Source organism: Lucilia sericata, unplaced genomic scaffold (genome assembly GCF_015586225.1).
Source record: "Lucilia sericata isolate MDLA Ls3-8-SP2 unplaced genomic scaffold, ASM1558622v1 Contig000246F_arrow, whole genome shotgun sequence".
Lineage (NCBI taxonomy): Eukaryota > Metazoa > Arthropoda > Insecta > Diptera > Calliphoridae > Lucilia > Lucilia sericata.
The window spans coordinates 248,174-273,417 of record NW_023994272.1 but is presented as its reverse complement, the minus strand read 5'-3'; the positions used below and the strand labels follow the sequence as shown (position 1 = coordinate 273,417).

At 29.7% G+C, this 25,244-nt stretch overlaps 1 protein-coding gene across 1 annotated transcript in view; it reads right to left on the bottom strand.

Annotated features, from left to right (window-relative positions):
• LOC119602636 (acid sphingomyelinase-like phosphodiesterase 3b) overlaps window positions 1-25,244 on the bottom strand; it is a 281,130-nt gene that overhangs the window by 186,774 nt on the left and 69,112 nt on the right. Inside the window, exon 2 of the mRNA XM_037954250.1 lies at window positions 16,637-16,736. The gene's annotated coding sequence lies outside the window, so the exon portion shown is untranslated. The remainder of the gene's footprint in view (window positions 1-16,636; window positions 16,737-25,244) is intronic.

Genomic DNA, 25,244 nt, shown 5'->3' with positions numbered 1-25,244 from the left:
CAAAAACTTTTTTTACGACTAAAGAGTAATTAATTATAAAATTCTTAGTTAATTTTATTTATTTAATGGTTTTCCTGATGTAAATTTACATAAAAACCACACACAATCACAGAGATAGTTGAAAATCATTAAATATCACGATATAAAACCCCACCCAGCATTAGAGGTTTTAAAGTTTTGAACTACTAAATTTTCAACTCTGTGTTGTGTGGTTTTGTGTGAAAATTCTCTTTGATGCACAAACAAATAGATAAACAAAAGAACGAATAAATAGCTAAACACAAATAAGTACCAAACAATCCTTTACAAAATCTAAATAAAGCTGTAGCTAATAATAAACAATCATGCTAGATACTTTATGCTGTTATTCTGTTCTCTATAAAAGCGTGAAAAATAAAGGAAAATGTACATTATAAGATACTTTGGAAGAATTTTTGCGCATAAATATTCTGCTTGTGTCGTTGTCTTTAAATTTCCATAAAATAAATATTTACTGTTATTTAAGTGCAAAAAAATTTGGAAAATTTAAGTTTTTAACAAATATTGACACGTTCGCTATTTGCTTTTCTTTTCAAATTCGAATTGACGCCTTCATTTCAATCATTCGTACGCTCGAACGCTTTTCTTGGCTCCGAAGCAAGAGAAGAGGGTTGAATGGAATGTTTTAATCGTGAAATATATTTTTGCGCCCACCAAGAAAAAAAATATGTAAAAGGCAATCAGTGACAGCAGAAGTAGCTCTAGTTAGGGTAAATGTGGTGTTGTGCTATATAAATGACAATGGCGTCTAACAATTTAGTCAAGCTCTTTAGGCTGAAATTAACATCCTTAATTTTTCATTAATTAACATAAATTAACACAGTCAAGAAAACTTTTGAATGTTAAATGACTGAACGACAACATAAGGAATCGTTAAAGATGTGAATGTTGTTTTGATTGTCTATTTTTGTTAGAATTCAATAATGTACAAACATCGTCGCATCTACCCACTTATTGTATCAAGTATTTGTTCTTTGAATATAATTGTGTGTATATACTAAGTATTATTATTCTCTATATATATATAAAATATATTTATTTATATTTTGTATTCTACTCTTTTGCGTATTGGCGTCTTTTGTTTAAACTTTTTGTGTAGGTGTGGCATAAAATCATAAACAATTCACATTGTTAAGTGTCAATAAAACGTTAAGAAGAATAATTAAAATCATTTGCGGTTAAGTTTTCCTTTCAGTTATCATTAAATATGAAATAATTGTGGAAAACTTGAATTTTAGATTATACTGGAAGGTGGTATAGTAATAGCGAGAAAACACCATTTCTGTGAAACTATAGTTTCTATAAATAATTTTTCAGAATTTTTCAAAGTTCTTTTATTTTGTAAAAAAATAAAAATTTTGCTAAAATTTTGACATACATTTTCCATAGAAATATAAATTTTCCGAAAATTTTCTATAATAAGAAAAAAATTTCCTATAGAAAGAGAAATTTTTCCAAAAATCCAAAAAAAAGAGAAATTTTCGGAAAATTTTCTATAGAAAGAGAAAAAAAGAAAAATTTTGCTAAAATTTTGACATAAATTTTCAATAGAAATATAAATTTTCCGAAAATTTTCTATAATAAGAGAAAATTTTCTATGGAAGAGAAATTTTCCGAAAATTTTCTATAGAAAGAGAAATTTTCCGAAAATTTTCTATAGAAAGAGAAATTTTACGAAAATTTTCTATAGAAGAAGAATTTTTGCGAAAATTTTCAATAGAAAGATAAATTTTGCGAAAAATTTCAATAGAAAGATAAATTTTGCGAAAAATTTCAATAGAAAGATAAATTTTGCGAAAAATTTCAATAGAAAGAGAAATTTTGCGAAAATTTTCTAAAGAAAGAGAAATTTTGCGAAAATTTTCCAAGAAACCGAAATTTTCTGAAAATTTTCTAAAAAAAAAGACAAATTTTCTGAAAATTTTCTAAAAAAAAGAAAAATTTTCTGAAAATTTTCTAAAAAAAGAGAAATTTTCCGAAAATTTTCTAAAGAAAGAGAAATTTTCCGAAAATTTTCTCTAGAAATAGAAATTTTCCGAAAATTTTCTCTAGAAATAGAAAATTTCCATAAATTTTCTCTAGAAATAGAAATTTTCCGAAAATTTTCTGTAGAAATTTTCCGAAAATTTTCTATAGAAATAGAAATTTTCCGAAAATTTTCTCTAGAAATAGAAATTTTCCGAAAATTTTCTCTAGAAATAGAAATTTTCCGAAAATTTTCTCTAGAAATAGAAATTTTCCGAAAATTTTCTCTAGAAATAGATATTTTCCGAAGTTTTCTCTAGAAATAGAAATTTTTCGAAAATTTTCTCTAGAAATAGAAATTTTCCCAAAATTTTCTCTAGAAATAGAAATTTTCCAAAAATTTTCTCTAGAAATAGAAATTTTCCGAAAATTTTCTCTAGAAATAGAAATTTTCCGAAAATTTTCTATAAAAAGAAAAATTTTATTTGAAATTGTTCTATAAAAAGGTAAATTATACATTAAAAGAAAACTTATCCAAATTTCTGCAAAATTTCGAAAATATATTTTCAATAAAAGGAATTTTAGAGTAATTATAGGAGTAAAAAAAGAAATTACATTGTAAACAGTGTAATTTGTTTCAAATTAAAACAATATCTACAATTGTAAGTAAGTAAGTCTTTATCAAAGAAAACATTTTCAAATATTTAACAAACACCCCAAGATAAACTACACAAACACAACAGAACTGAACATGCCAACGACAGGCGGAGAGACAAACCATCATTTAATCCCATGGCAGCCAAACAGAAGTCATGAACTTTCAAATATGAAATTGTTAAGAAAATTGTATTTATTTAATTTTGAAAACAGGGCGTGATTAAATTCACTATTTGGGCTTCTAAAATGCTATTAGAATGATATTAATATTAAATTTTAAGGCAAGTTAAATAAAGAAATTAAACCGAAATAAGTTTGAAAGCAAAACACTGCAGACATTTGCACAAAATAAATTAGATGTTGATTTTGTTATATGATTTCTTTTGAAATCCTACAAATGTCTACTTTTGGTCACATAAATGTCTGGCATTAGTTTTTTTTTTTTCAATTACCGGCACAATTTGTAAAATAGAATTAAATAAATAATTCAAGAACAATTTAAATAATGTTTTATTAATTTGTTAGTGAATTTAAATAATTTTATAAGTTTTCAAATATTTTTAATAACAATAGGTATTTAAATTTTAAATAAATTATTCACAAATGATTTTTTTTAGACAAATATTTTATTAAACTAACTATGCATTATTAATTATATAAGAATTATTTTAAAACCAATTAAATTTCAAAGTTTTTCTTAGAAAAGTATATTGATGTTCCAGAAGCATGTGTCTCTTATTTGGAACCTTTTTCAAATATCCAAAATATGTCACATATTGTATTTTACCAAAAATATGTTAATTGTTATAAAAAAATAAATAATTTTCCCTACAAACAAATACACATACATAGATATATCAAGGCAATGGTAAAAGCAACTTGGGAAATACATCATGAATTTCTTTACTTTAGTCCCACATAAATAATTCATGTTTTTTTAACCTTTTTTCGGGTTGAAATTAATTAAAAGTATTTTATTATTACTTTTATTGTTATTAAATTTTTATACAAGAATTCTTCTCTCACACACATACTCGTACATACAATATTTTTCGTTTCCTTATTGTGTTTTTATACCCTCCACCACCATCAGTGGTGATAGAGGGTATATATAAGTTTGTCGTTCCGTGTGTAACACCAAGAAATATTCATCTAAGACCCAACAAAGTATATATGTATATTCTGGGTCCTTATCAAATTCTGAGTCGATATAGCTATGTCCGTCTGTCTGTGTAAAACACGCTCACGTTAAAACTAAGCAAAGGAAATCAACCAAATTCACCCAAAATATTTATTATTATTCTAAGCAGTTTGGTATTGAAAATCAGCAAAATCGGTTCACAACGTAAGAAGTTATGAGTAAAAATTTCAGACTACCTTGAAAAAAACTACGTTTTAGTTTCAGGGCAGTTAGTTTTTCAGGGCAGTGATCAATTATGTTCAAAATCTTTACAATCGATCCAATATTTCCCATAGCCCCCATACAAAGGTAGATATTCCCGGAAATTAGTTTATCGTTAATAACTCCCTCAAATATATCGGTATCAACACAAAATTTTGTACATGCAAATAAAATATGAACAGCAATCATACCATCAACGTAGGTCTCAGGCGGTCCACAATTGGTCATAGCTCCCATATAAGGTCCACTTCCGAAAATCATCTAAACGCACATATTTCATTGATGAATAAAGCTATTGTGATAAAATTCGAGTCAAATATGTTTTGTGTACATACAAATTATTGTACCAAATTTTTTACGGATCGGTCCATTATTGGTCACAGCTCCCATATAAGGCCCACTTCCGAAAATAAAAGCACATATTTCATTGTCAAATAAAGCTATCTTGATAAAATTCGACACAGATATGTTCAGTCTAAATATGAATCACTCTACGAAATTTTTTCCGGATAGGCCCATAATTGGTAATAGCTCCCATATAAAGTCCATTTCCGAAAACCACTTAAACAAATATATTTCACTGAATTGTAAAGCTATCGGGATAAAATTCGACACAAATATGTTTTGTATACATTCCACCAAATTGTTTACGGATTGGTCCATTATTGGTCATAGCACCCATATAGGGCCCACTTCCGAAAATCACTTAAAAGCACATATTTCACTGTCAAATAAAGCTATCTTGATAAAATTCGACACAAATATGTTTTGTCTTAATATGAATCACTCTACGAAATTTTTTCCGGATATGCTCCCATAGAGGGTCCACTTAAAAAAATCAGTTAAACGCATATATTTCTTTGAATAATAAAGCTATCGTGATAAAGTGCGACTTGAATGTGTTTTGTGAGCATATAAATCATTCTACCAAATTTTTTCCGGATTGGTCCATATATGGTAATAGCTCCTTCAAAAAAATCACTTAATCGCAATATCTCATCATCAAATAAAGATATCTTGATGAAATTCGACACAAATATGTTTTGTGTAAGGTCATAGCTTCGACATAAATATGTATTTGGTGTATATAGGTAGGTCCATAGGTTGTCTTAGCTCTCTTATAAGGTATACTTCTGAAAATCACTTAATTCGTAATTAAATGATTATATCCGGATAAAATTCAAAATGAGTATGTTCTGTGTACAGATAAATCATTATATTAAAATGTTTTCAAACTGGCCTATTAATATGCAATTTTCTCGACCTAATTAAAATTTGTTTGACATATGCATAAATGTTAGTACCCTCAATACAGAAACAATTTTGCTTAGTTATCTAAAGATTAGATAGTTAAATGTGTTTTAATAAAAAGTAGCTTGCTGGTGGAGGGTATCTAAGATTCGGCATAGCCGACTTGTTTTTTTGTTGTTTTTCATTATTTTTCTTTTTTAAATTATTTATAAAAAGTTTAAGTTTTGTTCTATTGTACTCAAAACGTGTTAAGTACGAGTATTGTATTTTAAGAAAAATGTACATAAGAAGTAAAGTAAATTTCATGTTTTTTTACTTCATCACAGGATTAACATAAATATTATGGAAAATAACTGTAAGAGGAAACGGAATTATAATGAATAAATGAATGAAGAAGAAGAAATTAAATGCTGTTAACGGTTTACACTTTATAGTTGAAAACTTTTAACAATTTAAAGAATAACTTAAGTTGTTTCTTATACAAAACAGACGGAAATGAAAGAGAAAATATAATCAAATGTTACAGCATTTGAATTAATAGGGTGGCACTGGAACATAAGGGTTAAGAGAAAGCTTAAAACAAATGGGAAATTTACAATGGACTTTTAAGTAACGGTTCATTACGTTTGCAATTTCAATAACATAATTTTCCGATCACATAAAGAATATACCATCTGGATCCTTAAAGATACCAAGTGTGTTGAAAATAATTTTCTAGTACAGTCTATAGTCTAGTCTATAGTCTAGTCTATAGTCTAGTCTATAGTCTAGTCTATTAGTCTAGTCTATAGTCTAGTCTATAGTCTAGTCTATAGTCTAGTCTATAGTCTAGTCTATAGTTAGTCTATAGTCTAGTCTATAGTCTAGTCTATAGTCTAGTCTATAGTATAGTCTATAGTCTAGTCTATAGTCTAGTCTATAGTCTAGTCTATAGTCTAGTCTATAGTCTAGTCTATAGTCTAGTCTATAGTCTAGTCTATAGTCTAGTCTATAATCTAGTCTATAGTCTAGTCTATAGTCTAGTCTATAGTCTAGTCTATAGTCTAGTCTATAGTCTAGTCTATAGTCTAGTCTATAGTCTAGTCTATAGTCTAGTCTATAGTCTAGTCTATAGTCTAGTCTATAGTCTAGTCTATAGTCTAGTCTATAGTCTAGTCTAAGTCTAGTCTATAGTCTAGTCTATAGTCTAGTCTATAGTCTAGTCTATAGTCTAGTCTATAGGTCTAGTTCTATAGTCTAGTCTATAGTCTAGTCTATAGTCTAGTCTATAGTCTAGTCTATAAGTCTAGTCTATAGTCTAGCTATAGTCTAGTCTATAGTCTAGTCTATAGTCTAGTCTATAGTTAGTCTATAGTCTAGTCTATAGTCTAGTCTATAGTCTAGTCTATAGTCTAGTCTATAGTCTAGTCTATAGTCTAGTCTAGTAGTCTAGTCTATAGTCTAGTCTATAGTCTAGTCTATAGTCTAGTCTATAGTCTAGTCTATAGTCTAGTCTATCAGTCTAGTCTATAGTCTAGTCTATAGTCTAGTCTATAGTCTAGTCTATAGTAGTCTAAGTAATCTATAGTCTAGTCTATAGTCTAGTCTATAGTCTAGTCTATAGTCAGCTAAGTGTCTATAGTCTAGTCTATAGTCTAGTCTATAGTCTAGTCTATAGTCTCGTCTATAGTCTAGTCTAAGTAGTCTAGTCTATAGTCTAGTCTATAGTCTAGTCTATAGTCTAGTCTATAGTCTAGTCTATAATCTAGTCTATAGTCTAGTCTATAGTCTAGTCTATACTAGTCTATAGTCTAGTCTATAGTCTAGTCTATAGTCTAGTCTATAGTCTAGTCTATAGTCTAGTCTATAGTCTAGTCTATAGTCTAGTCTATAGTCTAGTCTATAGTCTAGTCTATAGTCTAGTCTATAGTCTAGTCTATAGTCTAGTCTATAGTCTAGTCTATAGTCTAGTCTATAGTCTAGTCTATAGTCTAGTATATAGTCTAGTCTATAGTCTAGTCTATAGTCTAGTATATTCCAGTCTATAATCTAGTCTATAGTCTAGTCTATAGTCTAGTCTATAGTCTAGTCTATAGTCTAGTCTATAGTCTAGTCTATAGTCTAGTATATAGTCTAGTCTATAGTCTAGTCTATAGTCTAGTATATAGTCTAGTCTATAGTCTAGTCTATAGTCTAGTCTATAGTCTAGTCTGTGGTCTAGTCTATAGTCTAGTCTATAGTCTAGTCTATAGTCTACTCTATAGTCTAGTATATAGTCTAGTCTATAGTCTAGTCTATAGTCTAGTCTATAATCTAGTCTATAGTCTAGTCTATAGTCTAGTCTATAGTCTAGTCTATAGTCTAGTCTATAGTCTAGTCTATAGTCTAGTCTATAGTCTAGTCTATAGTCTAGTCTATAGTCTAGTCTATAGTCTAGTCTATAGTCTAGTCTATAGTCTAGTCTATAGTCTAGTCTATAGTCTAGTCTATAGTCTAGTCTATAGTCTAGTCTAGCTATAGTCTAGTCTATAGTCTAGTCTATAGTCTAGTCTATAGTCTAGTCTATAGTCTAGTCTATAGTCTAGTCTATAGTCTAGTCTATAGTCTAGTCTATAGTCTAGTCTATAGTCTAGTCTATAGTCTAGTCTATAGTCTAGTCTATAGTCTAGTCTATAGTCTAGTCTATAGTCTAGTCTATAGTCTAGTCTAGTCTAGTCTATAGTCTAGTCTATAGTCTAGTCTATAGTCTAGTCTATAGTCTAGTCTATAGTCTAGTCTATAGTCTAGTCTATAGTCTAGAACAGGGTATATAGATCAGTCTTGGATCGTTGTTGGCCTCAAATCACCCTTACAGATAAAACCACCGAAGGATGGTTAGTTTTTGGCTCCAGCGAAATCGCATTTTAAAATATTTGCTGTGTAATTAGAATTGAATATTAGTTTTAAATAACAACAGTTTTAAATCTGAAACCTAATTTTACTACATGATAAACCATATGCAGAGTTAATGATCAAAATAATGTAAAACCATTAATATTTAAATAAACATCTACTGCGATTTATGTTTTGCCTGTCAATCTTTAGAACACACGCTTATTGCAAATCATTGATTTAACTTCAAACAAGATTTTCAAAGCATTAAATTATGATTTTTCAAAACACTAAATAAATACTCATACAAAAAAAATGATTGATTGCTTCAGAAACATTAATGTTGCTTCTAACTAACTCATCATTTAATATGTATACACAACCGATTTTGCTCATGATTTAAAGTACATATTTTGCCAATACTAATATAAAATTAAAAAATAACTGTTTAAATTTTTAAATGTAAAATATTTTTATTTTTTTTTTTTTTACACAAATATCGTTTCATTTTTTTAGCGGCAATGTGTGAACATATAAAAAATGTCTGTTAATGAAATGTTGTTTAATTTATTTAAATGAAAATTACTTTTTATGTTTATGTATATTTGTTGGCACACTCAAGTGGGTATGTGGGATACATAAATATTATTTTTATTTTTTTCAAGAAACTAAATATACATTCATAAATTCATAAGAACAAATGTATGGCTTATTGTGTGCTACATACACATGTTCAAATTTTAGCCGACTAAATTAAATGCTTAAAAAATATTTATTTTAAAAACATAAATTATAATTCTTTCTTTTTTTTACCGGAAAAAAACCAAAGAACATAAAAAAGAAAACATGAATACAGACACACCACACGTTGGCTTTTAGTCGACATCATTTGCATGTGTACGCTGGAAATGTTTTTTTTGTTTAACTCAAAGTCTAAACGGATATAATGTTTGACTCTGTATTGAATGAAAACATTTAATTCTGAAAAACACACACACACACAGACAAATATACACACATACTGTTATAAAAATTGAAAGCTTTATTCTCATAACGCCAGGCCAAAGTATATTAATGGATTTTTGGCTTAAAGTACAAAAGGAAAAACAAAAAAACAGGAAAAGCAAATGCTAAATATACATACAACCCACAGACGTGTTAGTGTGGGTAATGGTGGTATAGTGACACATTTTAAAAACAAGAACAAACTTACATGTTTTTATAATAACCACCATACAAAATTTGGGGTATATTGATTTTGCAAGTGTGCTTTGTTGTATATCGAAATAAATATAAAAATCTAAAATTTAAAAAAGATCAGAGATTGAGTAATTTAAGAAATAAAGTGTTGGCCATCCCTGTGTAATGCAGAATTGAAGGCCATGCTTCATAAGGATTGTGAGCATGTAATTTCATTTGGAGCTACTAAACTTCAAAACGTTTGCTAGCAGCAAGATTCACCAAAATGCTATGAAATTGGGTTTAATTGGTATTAATTACTTGTGATAAAAAATCGATCTAATTCGAAACTCCAAATCGAAAGAGATTGGGATGAAGTTCGTCCAATTTGATGAAATGATACCAAAGACTAAGTAAGTTCGGTAATTCTCTGTATTTTGTGGGGACAAAAAGAGCCGCAATAATATTGTTAGACCTGCTAAAATATACCAGTAGACCATCTCACAGAACTTGTACCGAATTAAACAGATTTGTTTAAATCGATATTGGACGTAAAGCGCCCAGAATATGGGGTCATGCATAAAAACGTAATACATCATCGGGAGTATGAGTAATATTTAATTCATATGGGAATTAAATATTACTCATACATAACATAATAAGAGATTTTATTTTATAACAAGTCAGAAATTATAGGCCATATAATACCCTACACCAGTTATGAAAATAAAATTAGATTTAGTGTTCCTAATAAAGCATTTAATTTGAATTATACCTTGCCTCAGATGTACTTAAGCCATTTATTGTTGAATAAAACTGTGTACATTTAAGTCATATTTTGAAGGGGCTTTGTATAGGGGCAAGGGTTAAATGAGGCCCTGTCATCAAAAAATTTATCAGGGTTATAAAGGCTAGTATAGAACTTGGTTTTTGTCGAGATACAAGTATATTAAACATAATTATGAACTTAAAAGCCCTATTCTGGGGGATCGGTTGTATGGGGGCTAGGTCAAATATTGGACCAATGTTGTCCATTTTCAATAGGATTCGTCTCTAGTACAATGGAAGATCACGTGTCAAATTTCATTGAATTATCTTCAAAATTGCGGCCTGTAGTTTGATTACAAGGTTTACTAGCCCTTTTCGGGGGTTAAGTTGTATGAGGGCTAGGTGAAATAATGGACCGATCATAACTATTTTCGTCCCTGAGACATGTACCAAATTTCATTGTATTATCTTTAAAATTGCGACCTTTAGTTTGATTACAAGGCTTACATTGACGGACGGACATAGCTAAATCGACTCAGAATATGATTCTAAGCCGATTGGTATACTTTAAGGTGGTTATAGGACCAATATTATTGTGCGTTACAAACAGCAGCACAAACTCAATATACTCTCCCCACTAAAGTGGTGTAGGGTTTAAAAGGGGAATATACTTACATACATATATACCATAAAATACGTTGCTTAAATTTCAAACTGAGATTTCTCTTAAATTAAGAATTTCTTTTAAATAAACTCGAACATACAGATAGCAACCAAAACTAATTCTATAAAACAGCTAATATTTTCTTTAAAAAAATAACAAATAAATACTTAATAACTTTCCTTTCCAAAAAAAAAAAAAACAACATTAACTTCCTAAATTTGTGCGGCTAAACCCCTTTCATCCAACCCCTCCAAAAACACCCATGTTTAATTAAAGAATGATGTTTTACTACTTGACATTATTTGACATTATACATTTCCCACGATAGTTTTTCTTACATTTGTATGTATAACTAGGTATCTAAAACTAGTAAATGTATTTAAATAACATTTCAGTTTATATAAATATATAACAATTAAACACGCATCTTCTTTATAGATTTAACAGGCCTTAAAAAAAAGAGTGTTCGCACATAAACCGGAGCTGGTGCAGAAGTGAGGACATGAATATTAACGGTTAGTGAAATAGTTTATTTTGAATTTTTTGTTGTTGTCAACACGCAAACCAAAAATTTTTAGTTATTTTTTTCGATTTTTTAACATACTGTCACGCTATTCTTTGATAATTCATTCAGAATTTTTTTTTTTTATATTTTGAAGTAGAAAAACCGTGACTACAAAATTTATAGTACGTGATGGCAGCGTATTTTAATATACTTGTATTTGTGAAAGTTCGTTTGTTTGTGAGCGTATGTACTTGTATACTAAGACTTTATAAGATATGAAAATTGATTATAAAAAGGGTTGGTTCAATATTCCCATATAGTGGGAGATATTTGCTTAAGGTTGAAGAAGGTTAAGTAAATTTTATTGAAAAATATATTTTTGAATAGAAAATTTTCAAAAAAGTTCTCTATAGATATATTATGTTCAACAAATTGTGCTTTACAACAAAACTTTTATAAACTTTTAAGGGCAAGAACGAATCAAGTAAATTTCGGATATCATGTTCCCAAAGGAAGCGTATTCCAGAGAAAGCGTTCTCCAATCGATGCAAAATAAACAGCAGGTCAAGGTCTGGAATATAAGGTATGTGGGGCAAAATTTTCCAATCACTTCTTTCTTTTTTAGATGTATTTTATGCTTTCATATATGGTCGCTCATTTTGGGTACTTTTCAGACCTTCCTTCTTTTCGGTCCTACCAACTAAAGAGCATTACCTTAGCACCATGGATATTTGGCTTTAGTTTCGATTTGGTTGGTTTGTCGGGATTCACGTACAATATCTTATGCATCATAGCCAAGATCAGCTGGTCGGATTCAGCTGTTCATATAAGATAAGAAACTTTTGGTCCCAGCTAATAAGTCAAATAAGGCGACCGTGGAGGCCAATCAACATCACCATTTCTTGAAATAACTTGTTGTGGAAAGAGGTCTTGCAGTAATTCCATTGTAATCCTGGCTGTATGCGATGTGTCACCGTCTTGTTGATAGCACATGTTAATCAAGCCCAAAGCATGCAGTTGTGGCGTTAAAAAGCTTTCAATCATATCACGATATCGCTCCCCATTCACAGTTACCGTTAAAAAGCTTTCAATCATATCACGATATCGCTCCCCATTCACAGTTACCGTTACACCGTTTTTTTTTAAGAAGTAAGGTCCAATGATTCCTCCGGACCGAATTGCACACCAGACTGTCATTCTTAATGAATGCAAAGGTGACTGATGAATAATTTGAGAGTTTTCCGCGCCCCAGAACTGACTATTCTGTTTATTCTGTATATCCATTCAAATGAAAATGTGCTCTCGTCACTTATTATGAATTTTTTCATGAAAACCGGGGTTGTCATGAGCGAGCTGTAACATCCTATTGGCATATGTACGGCGGCGTAAATGGTCTTGTGGATGAAGTTCTTGTATCAAATGAAACTTATAGGGAAACAAATGCAAATCCTTGTGCAAAATTGTGGCCAAAGTTGTTCTTTGAAGACCAAGCTCCTGAGCACGGCGTCGAATTGAGGTTGATGGATTGTTTTGAACACTTTTTTGTGCAATAGTAATGTTTTCAGTCGATCTTGCAGTACTTTGTGGTCCATGATTGGGCCTATAACCTACAGACTCTCTTTCTTCGAAATCATTCACTACACGATAAATAGTGCGTTTTGTTGGCACGTTGTTTCTCCCAAAAATTTCACGTAACTTCCTTATCGTCACAATAATCGATGATTGAATTTGATCAAATGTTTTAACGATTAAAACACGTTGGTTTATCGAATATTTTTCCATAATAAATTTGCCATGTGTCTACTTCACGACAGCCATATATGATTGTCAAGAGTAATGATGTTGGGTAGACCGGAGGGTAGTGGGTTCGATTCCCACCTGAGGCACTGGTTAAGAAGCATAGAACAGGCCCGATAGAGGCCTAGGTGTATTTGATGTTATATACATCCTCCGTTTCAACTAACTACTAACTAACTACTACTAACTACTAACTAAACACTAACTAACTAACTACTACTAACTAACTAACTAACTAACTAACTAACTAAACTAACTAACTAAACTAACTAACTAACTAACTAACTAACTAACTACAACTAACTAACTAACTAACTTAACCTAACTAACTAACGAACTAACATACTAACTAACTAACTAACTAACTACTAACTAACTAACTACTAACTAACAACTAACTAACTAACTACTAACTAACTAACTAATAACTAACTACTAACTACTAATAACTACTAACTAACTAATACTAACTAACTCTAACTAACTACTAACTAACTAACTAACTAACTAACTAACGAACTAACTAACTAACTAACTAACTAACTAACTAACTAACTAACTCTAACTAACTTAAACGAACTAACTAACTAACAGTAACTAACTAACTAACTAACTAACTAACTAACATAACTAACTAACTAACTAACTAACTAACTAACTAAACTAACTAACTAACTAACCTAACTAACTAACTAACAACTAACTAACTAACTACTAACTACTACTAATACTAACTAACTAATCTAACTAAAAAAAAAATAAAACCTAACTAACTAACTAACTAACTAACTAACTAACGAACTAACTAACTAACTAACTACTATCTAACTAACGAACTAACTAACTAACTACCTAGTAACTAAAACTAACTACAACTAACTAACTAACTAATAACTAACTAACTAACTACTAACTAACTAACAACTCATAACTAACTAACTAACTAACAACTAACAACTAACTAACGAACTAACTAACTAACTAACTAACTAACTACTACTAACTAACTAACTAACTAACTAACTAACTAGCTAACTAACTAACTAACAACTACTAACTACTAACTAACTAACTAACAACTAAATAACTAACTAACTAACTAACTAACTACTAACTAACTAACTACTAACTAACTAACTAACTAACTACTAACTACTAACTAACTAACTAACTAACTACTAACTAACACTAACTAACTAACTAACTAACTACTACTAACTAACTAACTAACTAACTAACTAACTAACTAACTAACTACTAACTAACTAACTACTAACTAACTAACTAACTAACTAACTAACTAACTACTAACTAACTAACTAACTAACTAACTAACTAACTACTAACTAACTACTAACTAACTACTAACTACTACTAACTAACTAACTAACTAACTAACTAACTAACTACTAACTAACTACTAACTAACTAACTAACTAACTAACTTAACTAACTAACTAACTAACTAACTACTAACTAACTAACTAACTAACTAACTAACTAACTAACTAACTAACTACTAACTAACTAACTAACTAACTAACTAACTAACTACTAACTAACTAACTACTAACTAACTACTAACTAACTAACTACTACTAACTAACTAACTCAAACTAACTAACTAACTAACTAACTAACTAACTAACTAACTAACTAACTACTAACTAACTACTAACTACTAACTAAACTAACTAACTAACTAACTACTAACTAACTAACTAACTAACTAACTACTAACTAACTAACTAACTAACTAACTAACTAACTAACTAACTAACTACTAACTAACTAACTAACTAACTAACTAACTAACTAACTAACTACTAACTAACTAACTAACTAACTAACTAACTAACTACTAACTAACTAACTAACTAACTACTAACTAACTACTAACTAACTAACTAACTAACTAACTACTAACTAAACTAACTACTAACTAACTAACTAACTAACTAACTAACTAACTAACTAACTAACTAACTAACTAACTAACTAACTAACTAACCTAACTAACTAACTAACTAACTAACTAAACTAACTAACTAACTAACTAACTACTACTACTAACTACTAACTAACTAACTAACTAACTAACTAACTAACTAACTAACTAACTAACTAACTAACTAACTAACTAACTAACTAACTAACTAACTAACTAACTAACTAACTAACTAACTAACTAACTAACTAACTAACTAACTACCTAACTAACATTTCCCTAGCTCCATAAATTGTTAGTGTCGATTGGCTGGTTGGCCATACTTCACATACGATTTGTTATGCTTGGAGTATCTTAACGGGCACATTTTTCGACGCAAGTAACGATTCGGACCAAAACTGATGTTCTTCTGTAGCTTTTAAGCATCATGTAAAATCGTCTTTCAATGCCCTTCAACTTCAATTTGATTTCCCTGCTTTGGGATAAATCCTCTTCAACTATCTATGACTTCCGGGTCAGAAGCACCACTTCTTAACCGCACAAACGAACATTTCTACACCTTGAAACTGATGGAACACATTAAACAGTTTCGTAGAGGAATCGGTGTGCTTTATAGACACTCAGTAGAAATCCTTGCTCTTGTGCAAATATCGTCTGATGTTTATGTGTATAACTGAATTAAATTTAGTTTCTTTTTCTTACTTATGTCCCCTTAACATACTTTTTCTTTAAAATTTTTCTAAAACAATTCTTTAAGCATTAAGGTTTTGGTTTTATTTTTTTGTGGTTTATGCTTAAATAGCAGATTGCAACAGTAGAATAGTTAAGAAAAAGGACCAAAAAATATTTAAAAGGACATTTTTTTGATAATCTTCAAGATCCAGAAACAAAAATTAATCAGTAATAAAAATTAATATTTTTCACACCTTTAAATTTTTAAGATGGGTTTGCATTTTTGTTTAAAAGATTTTCAAAATTTAATTTCTAAAACCTGATTATGTTTATTCCACTGTTTTGAAATCCTTTTATAAACGAATATATACCAAACCAAAGTACATATTGCTTATTTTTCCCCAGTTTTTTTTCTATTCAAGCTATTACATAAACAATGTTTATGTTATTATTATCGAAAGTAAAAAAAGTTGTTAGAAACTATTTAAGTAGCTTGTTAAATTTTCATTGTTCGTTACTGATGTTTACCATGAATATTTATAATTTCTCTAATAAATATGTAAAAAATAGAAAAACGTAAAAATTCTTAGGGTAAGAGAAAATGTATGTATGTATATACTAACTATACCAAACGACCACATATCATACATATTTAATAGGTTTTAAAGTTTTATTTTAAATTTAAATACTTTGCATTTAAATTAATAGAATAAAAGGATTTCTTATTATAATTCTTCATTAAAATAATTATGAATTAAATATTAAAACTTAAGCCATTAACAAGCAATTAGAAACATTTTGGTTAATTAAAATAGTAAAAAACATACAAACAGTTATTATATTAAATTAAAATTTTACATAAACAAATTGAAATGCTCAAAAATTCTTAAAATTTTTTATAGAAAATTTATTTAGAAATTTTGATTCAGCTAAACTTACCATATAGAACTTGCAGCATATTGTTTTAAATACATGTTTTGAATATTCCATTACAGCTTCAATTCGGTTATGTAATTCAACTGAATATGGATGTGATTACCTAAAATTAAAAAAAATTAAATCAAATTTTAATTACAAATTCATTTTAAGCCTAAGGCTGATGTCAGAGTGGACGCTATAAGCGATGCGCTACAAACTTTTGCTTGTGTTTTCTCGCACCAAGCATCGCTTTCACTCTGACATGACACATAGGAAAACGCTAGGAGAGGTTTACAGCGCAAAGCTTCGCAAAGCTTCGCATTGCTTGTAGCACTCTGACAACAACCTTAAAGTATAAATTAAAACAAGTAGGAAAGTATAGTCGGACATGGGCGACCATATTATATGCCCTTTCTGACGTATTTAAGCAATTTATTGATGAAAAACTAATTTTCTAAGTCAATTTTGAACGTTTAAGCCATTTTTTGAAGGGGGTTTGTATGGAGACTAGGGTCAAATAAAGGCCGATCATTACAAAAATCGGCAGTGGCATTTATGCTTATATAAAACATAGTTTTTGCCGATTTCTGGAGAGAGTGTGATATATTTGACGTAGTTATGGCATAAAAAGCCCAAATCGGGAGTTCCGGTTGTATGCAGGCAAGGTGAAATAATGGACCGATTTCAACCATTTTCAAGAGGCTTCGTCCCTGTGCCGAAAAACACCTTTGATGCAAATTTTATAAAAATATGTTGAAAATTGCGGCCTGTACCTTGTGCACAAGATCCAGCCGGACAGACAGGCGGATGGATGGACATGTCTTCTGAGTCGATCGGTATACTTTAGTGTAGGTATAGGACCAATATCTTTTGCATTACAAACATCAGTGGCGTAGGGTGTAAATACATATGTTTTGGTGAATTAAATATTAATCATACGCAACGTATGTCAATTTTGCAACACAATGAAAAAATCAAAAATTTAGCAAAGATCAATCCAATTTGCATTATTAATCATTAATAAAGCTATCTTTCTGGCGTTATAATAAGTTTGGCATTCTATTTGTAGTATATCTAAGATGTTGCAAAAGACTATGTCCATCTGTCCATATGGCTATTAGAGGCACGATAGAGCTATTGCATTGGAGCATTACCACCATGAATAGTTTCCAAAATATTCCCTATCCATTTCATATAGAGTACAGGAAAGTACATTGAAAAAGTATAACAGTTTTACCATAGTGTTAAAAATGTTTCCGGGCAAATGCTTTAAAGTTTACGATATGATATGCTGCTGTTTATCCCTCTTTAAAGTGCAGTAGTAAATGCTTTTAGAAAAACGATTTGCCGCAGAATATTTTTGCACAAACATGACCCGAGTGTTACTAGAATACTACAGTAAATGTAGTGATAGATCCTAAATTTAGTTATAACCCTTTAGTATACCTTTCAAAAACAATCAAAATTGCTATAAGGCCTTAACAAAAGGCATACAAATATAACATTTGACTTTAATATTTTCACCCTCATTTGATATGTAGAAATATAACAATTCAGAGTTAAATTTCTTTTCCAGGAAATAAACTTTACAGACTTTAAATGATGGAAATTTGTTTATGCTTAAAGGAAATCTTTTACAAAATTTAATAAAATAACAAACTACATACATACTACTATTTACTGCAATTATTAATGCCAGACTATACATGTAACGTAACATGACAGACGTCCCTTAAAATATCCTTTTTCTTCATGATTACAGACTTTCCTAGAAGCACATACCCTCAACAGAATAAAACAATAGAAAAATTATAAGGGTTTTTTTTGTCAACATGTTAGCTATATTTTTATAGATTAAACCCTACTTGAGAAAAAAATTTCCAAAGAATAAGTTAAAAAATATAGTAACAATAAGTAGAGGATATTATTATATAAATTCTGATGGCATAGCATGATATGAATTATCATTAAGATTGTCACCATAAAGACTTTACTATGAAAGTTAAGAGGAAACAAATATAACAGCTAAACATTATAAAAGCCTAGTAAAATTACTTCTATGCATTTGTAGCACCCTAATGTATGCTATAGTAATATACAAAAAGGAAAAAACCACAAGTTTTCCTTATGTGTTTATGTGTGTAAGTAAAGTTAAAGGGATAGTGTTTCATATACACTATTCATTTTTTTGAAATTTTCAACACTAGATTTTTACAAATACATATAGAATTTTTCAAAAACCGGAAATAGCTAACATATCATTTGTACATAATGAAAAGATATCACGAATATATATTTCTAAATAGTTTGCTTATTTTTTCTCTACAAATAAATGTACGTTTTTGGGTTTTGTTTTTAACTTTAAACCTAAAGTTTTTGTAGGTCTTGCTTTTTATATTTTATTTTTATTTTAACACAATACTAAAAATCCAACTAAAAGAAATAATAATCATAAAATATTATATATGTATGTGTAAAAAGTTTTCCATGCATATGTGTGTTGCCGGAGAGACTCGTTCCAGTAGTTTTATATAGAGTCAGTGTCTCCCTACATCTAATAACAATGTCTCAAGACTTAGTTAAGGGTAATAGCTATTATAGTGTTCTCAAGAAAATCTTAAATAATCCAGAGAAAAGCCAATATAAACCACAAGCAATCTATTAAAATCTAGACTAAGTTAGCTGGTGGTCTTCCTGTTGATTGGCTAATATTACCACAGACTACAGGGTAGTATAACGTATTGGGGTCACTAAAAATTGTGTTTAACAGAAATACACACAGAACACAAAAAAAGGAAATATTAAGAAAAATAGTCTAGTATTAAGACACAAACATAAAACAAAGCCATTTTTGAAAATATGAAAAATAGTTAAACTAAACATTTAAAATGGTTTCAACTCATAAGCACACTATCTGAAAAAAAATGTTTTAAATTATTTTCTTTATTAAAGTTAGTTTTATTTTTGTAAATAATAATTTTCTTTAGTTAAGTGTGAAAGGAAAATGCACTTAAATATTAATGTTTTATTTATAGTAACTATCCTATTTGATAAGGGAAAATGTTCTAAGTTCTATGTTTAAGGGGGGAAATTTAATAACTATTTGTACTTAAAAGTTTATTTAAACACTATGCTTTAACTTCCTGTTGCTTTAAAAAGAAAAATATTTTATTTTTAAATCCAGAAGTTACAAAAAGAGGAGTCTTTAAAACCCTATAATAATTGTTAGTTTTAAACAAAAGTTCAAAAGTAGATAGTCTTATTCGCTTATTCTATAGAATAGATTTCAGTTTCAGCTATAGAGTATACTCTGAACTATACTATAGTATCGGCTATAGTTATAACTATTAAGAGGATATAAGTTTTATAATGGAGTAGACTACATTCACTACTATGCCTAACTATAGACCATACTCCACAATATAGTAGACCCTATTTTCTACTAAAGAGTAGAGTGAGGTAATCTATAGTCTCGGCTAGATATTAGACCATATCATCGATTATAGAGTAGTCTTGACTACAGACTAGACTATCGTACCGACTAAATACTAGACTATAGTCTCGACTATAGCAGAATCTAAAATATAATACCGAATATAGAGCAGAGTATACTCTCAACCAGAAATTATATTTTGCCAAAATGAGTACTATTTCAATTTTGAAAGTACTAAATAACTTTTCGGTTCTTATACCCTACACCACTATAATGGGGTGAGTATTATGCGTTTGTGCTGATGTTTGTTACATCCAAAATTATTGGTCCCCACCTTAAAGTATACCAATCGGCTCAGAATCACTTCCTGGGCCAATTTAGCTATGTCAGTCCGTCCGTCTGTCCATCTGTCTGTATGTGTGTCCTTGTTCGCACTTTACAGGTCGCAATTTTCAAGATAATTTAATGGATCTTTTTTTGGCTGAAGAACGAAGCCTATGGTTAAAATCGGTTCATTATTTCGTATAGCCCCCTATACAACCGTACACCCTGAATAAGGCTTAGGAGCTCATTAATATGTTAAACGATCTTGTATCACTTCAAAAATATGAAAAACTTAGTTTTATATAAGTCTTATTGATACTGCTGATTTTCTTCGGGACTCATTTGACCCTTACAAAAGCCTCCTTCAGAAAATGACTTGATGATCAAAATCCACTTATTAACACTAATATAACGATGATATTCTGCATAAATATCTGATGTGGACGTACATCCCTCTACCAAAATTTATAAGAATATGACCATATTAACCCCCTGCTTCCCATATAATCCTCCTTTTAGAAAATCCCTTTTTTCAACAAATTATTACAATATTTCTAAATAAAGGTAAAAATGAAATGAAATACTATATTATTAAAAAAAATCAAAATTTTTAACATAATCACTGGTGTAGGGTTTTTTTCTATTAGTTAGTTCGCAAGCAATTCTGTAAATTGGCCTACTGACAAGTCAGTGGACCAGTATTTTGATTAGTCTATGGGCTATGGGTGTACTAATCTAAGTACTAGTCTATGCACTAGTCTATTGATCAGACTATCGCTAAGTCTATGGAATAGTCTATTTACTAGACTATGGAATGGTCTATTGTCTAGTTTATTGTACAATATATAGACTTGTCTTTGGACTAGTATATTGTCCAGTCTATTGACTTTTCTATGGATTTGTCAATTGACTAGTTCATAGATTACTTTATTGACTAGTCTATAGACTAATCTCAGGGCAAATTTATTAACAATTATATGCACAAGTGTCTATGGGGTATTTTTTAACTAGTCTATTGACTTGCCTATTGACCAGTCTATGGACTTTTGTATTGAAAAGTCTGTGTACTAAACGTCTAAAGTCTATAGACTAGTCTATTGTCTATCGACAAGTCTATTGACTACACTATGGAATAATATATTAACTATTTCATGGAATAATCTATTCAGTAGTCCATTGAGTAGTTTTTTGTCTAGTCTATTGACTAGTCCATAGACTAATCTCTTATCCAATCCATAGACATATCTATGGATTAGCCCATTGGCTAGTCTATAGACTAGTCTATTGTCTTGTGTTTGGGCTAGACTAGTGTACTATGTCTAGTCTATGGAATAGTCTATTGTATAGAGTAAAGCCTCCATTAAAGTCTTCTTTAATTTCTCAAATATTTTCCAAATTATAAAAGTCCAAACCAAAAATAAACAATTAAATCTTCTCATCACCAAGTAACTTAATAATTACGTTTCTTTCATCAATTTTATATTTATAATGGGTTCCATTTGACTTAAAATAAAAGCAACCCATTTCTTTTAAAAATGCGTTAGCATACCAAAAATAGTGGTTTTGTCAACTGTCAGAATGTGATTATGTTTTTAACCATTGTGTCATAATTAAGACTTTTATTTGACCAAAGCTTTCAACGACTAATCAAATGCTTAGCATTTTATTTTTATTTATTTTTAATTTTAGAGCTCTATTAAATAGTTTCCAAAATGATTTAGAATAAAAATATTTTGAAGTGTCATAAAGTTGTAGCTAACAATAAATTTTATAAGTACACTGAAAAAAACTACTAAAAAACTCTTTGATTTAAAAATTTAATTGTCATTAATATGTTTTTCAAATTCATTGTATTAAAAAAAACTTGTTCAATATCTTAGTAAACTTCAAACTTGTATTTTTCTTTACAATATTTTTTTTTAGTGCATTACTAATCCCATCAACAATTTAAATAGACTTCAACATTAAAATAGTTTAATATTTAAGTTTTTCAGTTTTTTTTTTTTTTTTTTCGAAAACAATTTGTAAAGTTTTGTAAAATGTTAGTAAATTACTGTTTCTATTGTAAATAATACTTTATTATAATAGATGCCTAAACTTAGACTATAAAATCTAGTAAAATTGTTTTAAAAGTCTCTATGTGATTATTCATGTGTTCTGTTACATATACATACATATAGACTAAAATACCCAGCAAACATAAAATTAAATATTTGTCTAGAAAAGCTAAATATAACATCAATTTGATTTCACATTAAATAAAGATACTAGTCTTTACTATATAATGTTAAAACTGTTGATCAATATATACTTCTCTGATGGCAACTTTTACCACTTACGTTGTTAATAGTTGTGATATAAATCAGTCCTGTGAACTAAAAATTATTTTCAAGGACAATTGAATCACCTTATTTTACATTAAAATTTTGGCAGTAATTTGTATACAAGCACAATTTTTTACATTTATACAAAAAATTATTTAACTTAATAATCATGTTTGTAGTACATTATATTTCTAAAAGTATCTAGCAGCAATGAAACAGTTATAGTTGGTTTGATAGTTGTCCAAAACAGAAGTTATTTCTACTACTTAGTTAGAATGAAAAATATGTATTTAAACTTAACCCTTTATAACAAAATTTTTTTATTTGTTTAAGTTTTTATTCTATCCTTATACTGTAGGATATTAAAATACATTCTAACATTTCGACCAACAAAACACATACATATAAATATGTAAATATTTCTTTACATATAATGGGCTTTATAATTTAAAAATTGTTTGTTTTCCATATACAATTTATGTATAGTTTTATTTTCCAAGTACATATGTACTTGTTTTTATACAAAAGATAGTAGTACTAAGTACAGTAATATTTTTGAAAATGGTTTAAAATAAAATTATAAGTAATAAATGTTACTTAATGACAACTATTAAGGCTATTTGTAAATTAAGCAAATTTTTGTTTGCGTAAATAAAAACTTGAATTTTATTTACGAATTTACTATTGCTGCATGGTAAAGCAGATTATTTTAGTTTATTAGTTTAGAAATAAAACAAACAATTAAGGGTTAGCTGAGATTTTTGGGGTAATAAAATGTTATCGTTTTAAAAACATTTTTATAAAGATTAATAGGGTTAATTTTAGGTTATTAAATATTTTGTGTATCTAAAAGTAGTTTTATACATTTAGTGGTTATAAAATTTAATAGTTTTAGATTTTCAGCATTATTTGGGAAAATTAAAGATTATATTCGAGAAAGGACTCCTAGAGAAGACAATTGCAAAGCAAATCGACACCCACCACCTTTTTGTTGACTATAAGATTGGGAATAAGTCCGTTAATAATATAGCAATAATTCTACGTTGCTATGTCTGAACTTGGTATTCTCATAAAGATCGTACGGCTTTGCATTATGATGCGGAAGACTACCAAAAGAGTGTGTTTCATACTGATCCTGATTTTAGACAAGGTGATGCCCTATCATGTGATTTCTTCAATCTGATAATGGAGAAAATCTTTCAGGAAACGAAATTTAAGTAGGACCACTGACATCATGCTGACGATATTGACATCATTGGCCGCAAACACAAGTGGTGCATTTGATAAACTGAAGAGGCTGAAATATCGAGTGCTTAACCTGAACACCTGCCATGTTGGCCTATTTCATGGTGGTCTTTTTCAACTACTGCCTGAGCTATTGTGACGACTCACCACCGCCCCATTGTGTTTGTTACACGCAGGTGGCAATTTACGTATATGGTTCGGGTAAAGTATACGTTCTTTTTGTTCAAGTCATTGGGCTTTCAAATATCTGACCATTGTTGCCCCGTTCCTTAACTTCCGAGATGGAAAACGTCATTTCCGTTTACAACCACGCAGATGGGATGGTCTCTGTTGAGTCGGCAACAAGACCTAGAGACGTAACCGGTAGACCGAAGTACGAATCCATCAAATAAGCCGAGACTTATTCACAGTGACACTGTGACATGGATCCGGAAGGAATCTCAACCAACCCGTAGTACCAGATTATGTGGTTCTCTTGTTAGACCCCATGTCAAATCATACCAAGGACGGGGACATGGGCCTAAAGGTCAACGAGGACAAGACAAAATATAATTAGTAACAACCAACTAAGGAGCAAAGTCCTCCTTTCCCTGTGCTTATGTACGTCGCTGAAATGTGGACAATGAAAAAGTCGCGCTGGCAGTATTCGAAAGAAAAATTCTCCGTAATATATATGACCCAATACGTGTCGATGATATCTTTCGAATTAGGATGAATCATGAGCTCTATGAACTCTATGCGGATATTAATGTAGTAAAACGCATTAAAGCTTAGAGGTTACACTGGCTTGGGAGGCACCAATAGAATTCCTTTAATTCTACAGTCTCGACTAAGATTGACATCATGCTAATCTGAAGTATAGACTAGAGCTTACACTGGACTATTTTATTGTCTATAGCCAATATTGTAATCTCTACCATGAGCTTAACTATAAGTACTATCAACTATACACTAGACTATAGCCTTGTCTCGACTACAGGCTAAACTATACATACTCACAACTATTGTATTGTTTTGACTAGATTATAGTTTCTAACATCGCTTGACTACAGTTTCGACTACAGACTTAACTACAGTACCGGATGTTGACTAGGTGATAGTCTAGAACAGAAGTCTAGAAGAGGCTTAGTATCGACTTTAGAAAAGAACACAGTCTCCGGCGACTACAATTATTTAAAAAAATTTGTAACAACGAAATGTTTTGATTTATGCCGGTCTTGTAGTAAATAAGCGATATGCACTTTGTATTCAGCATTAATTTACTCAATAAATACCCCATCCTGTATTCATAAAAACCATCCAG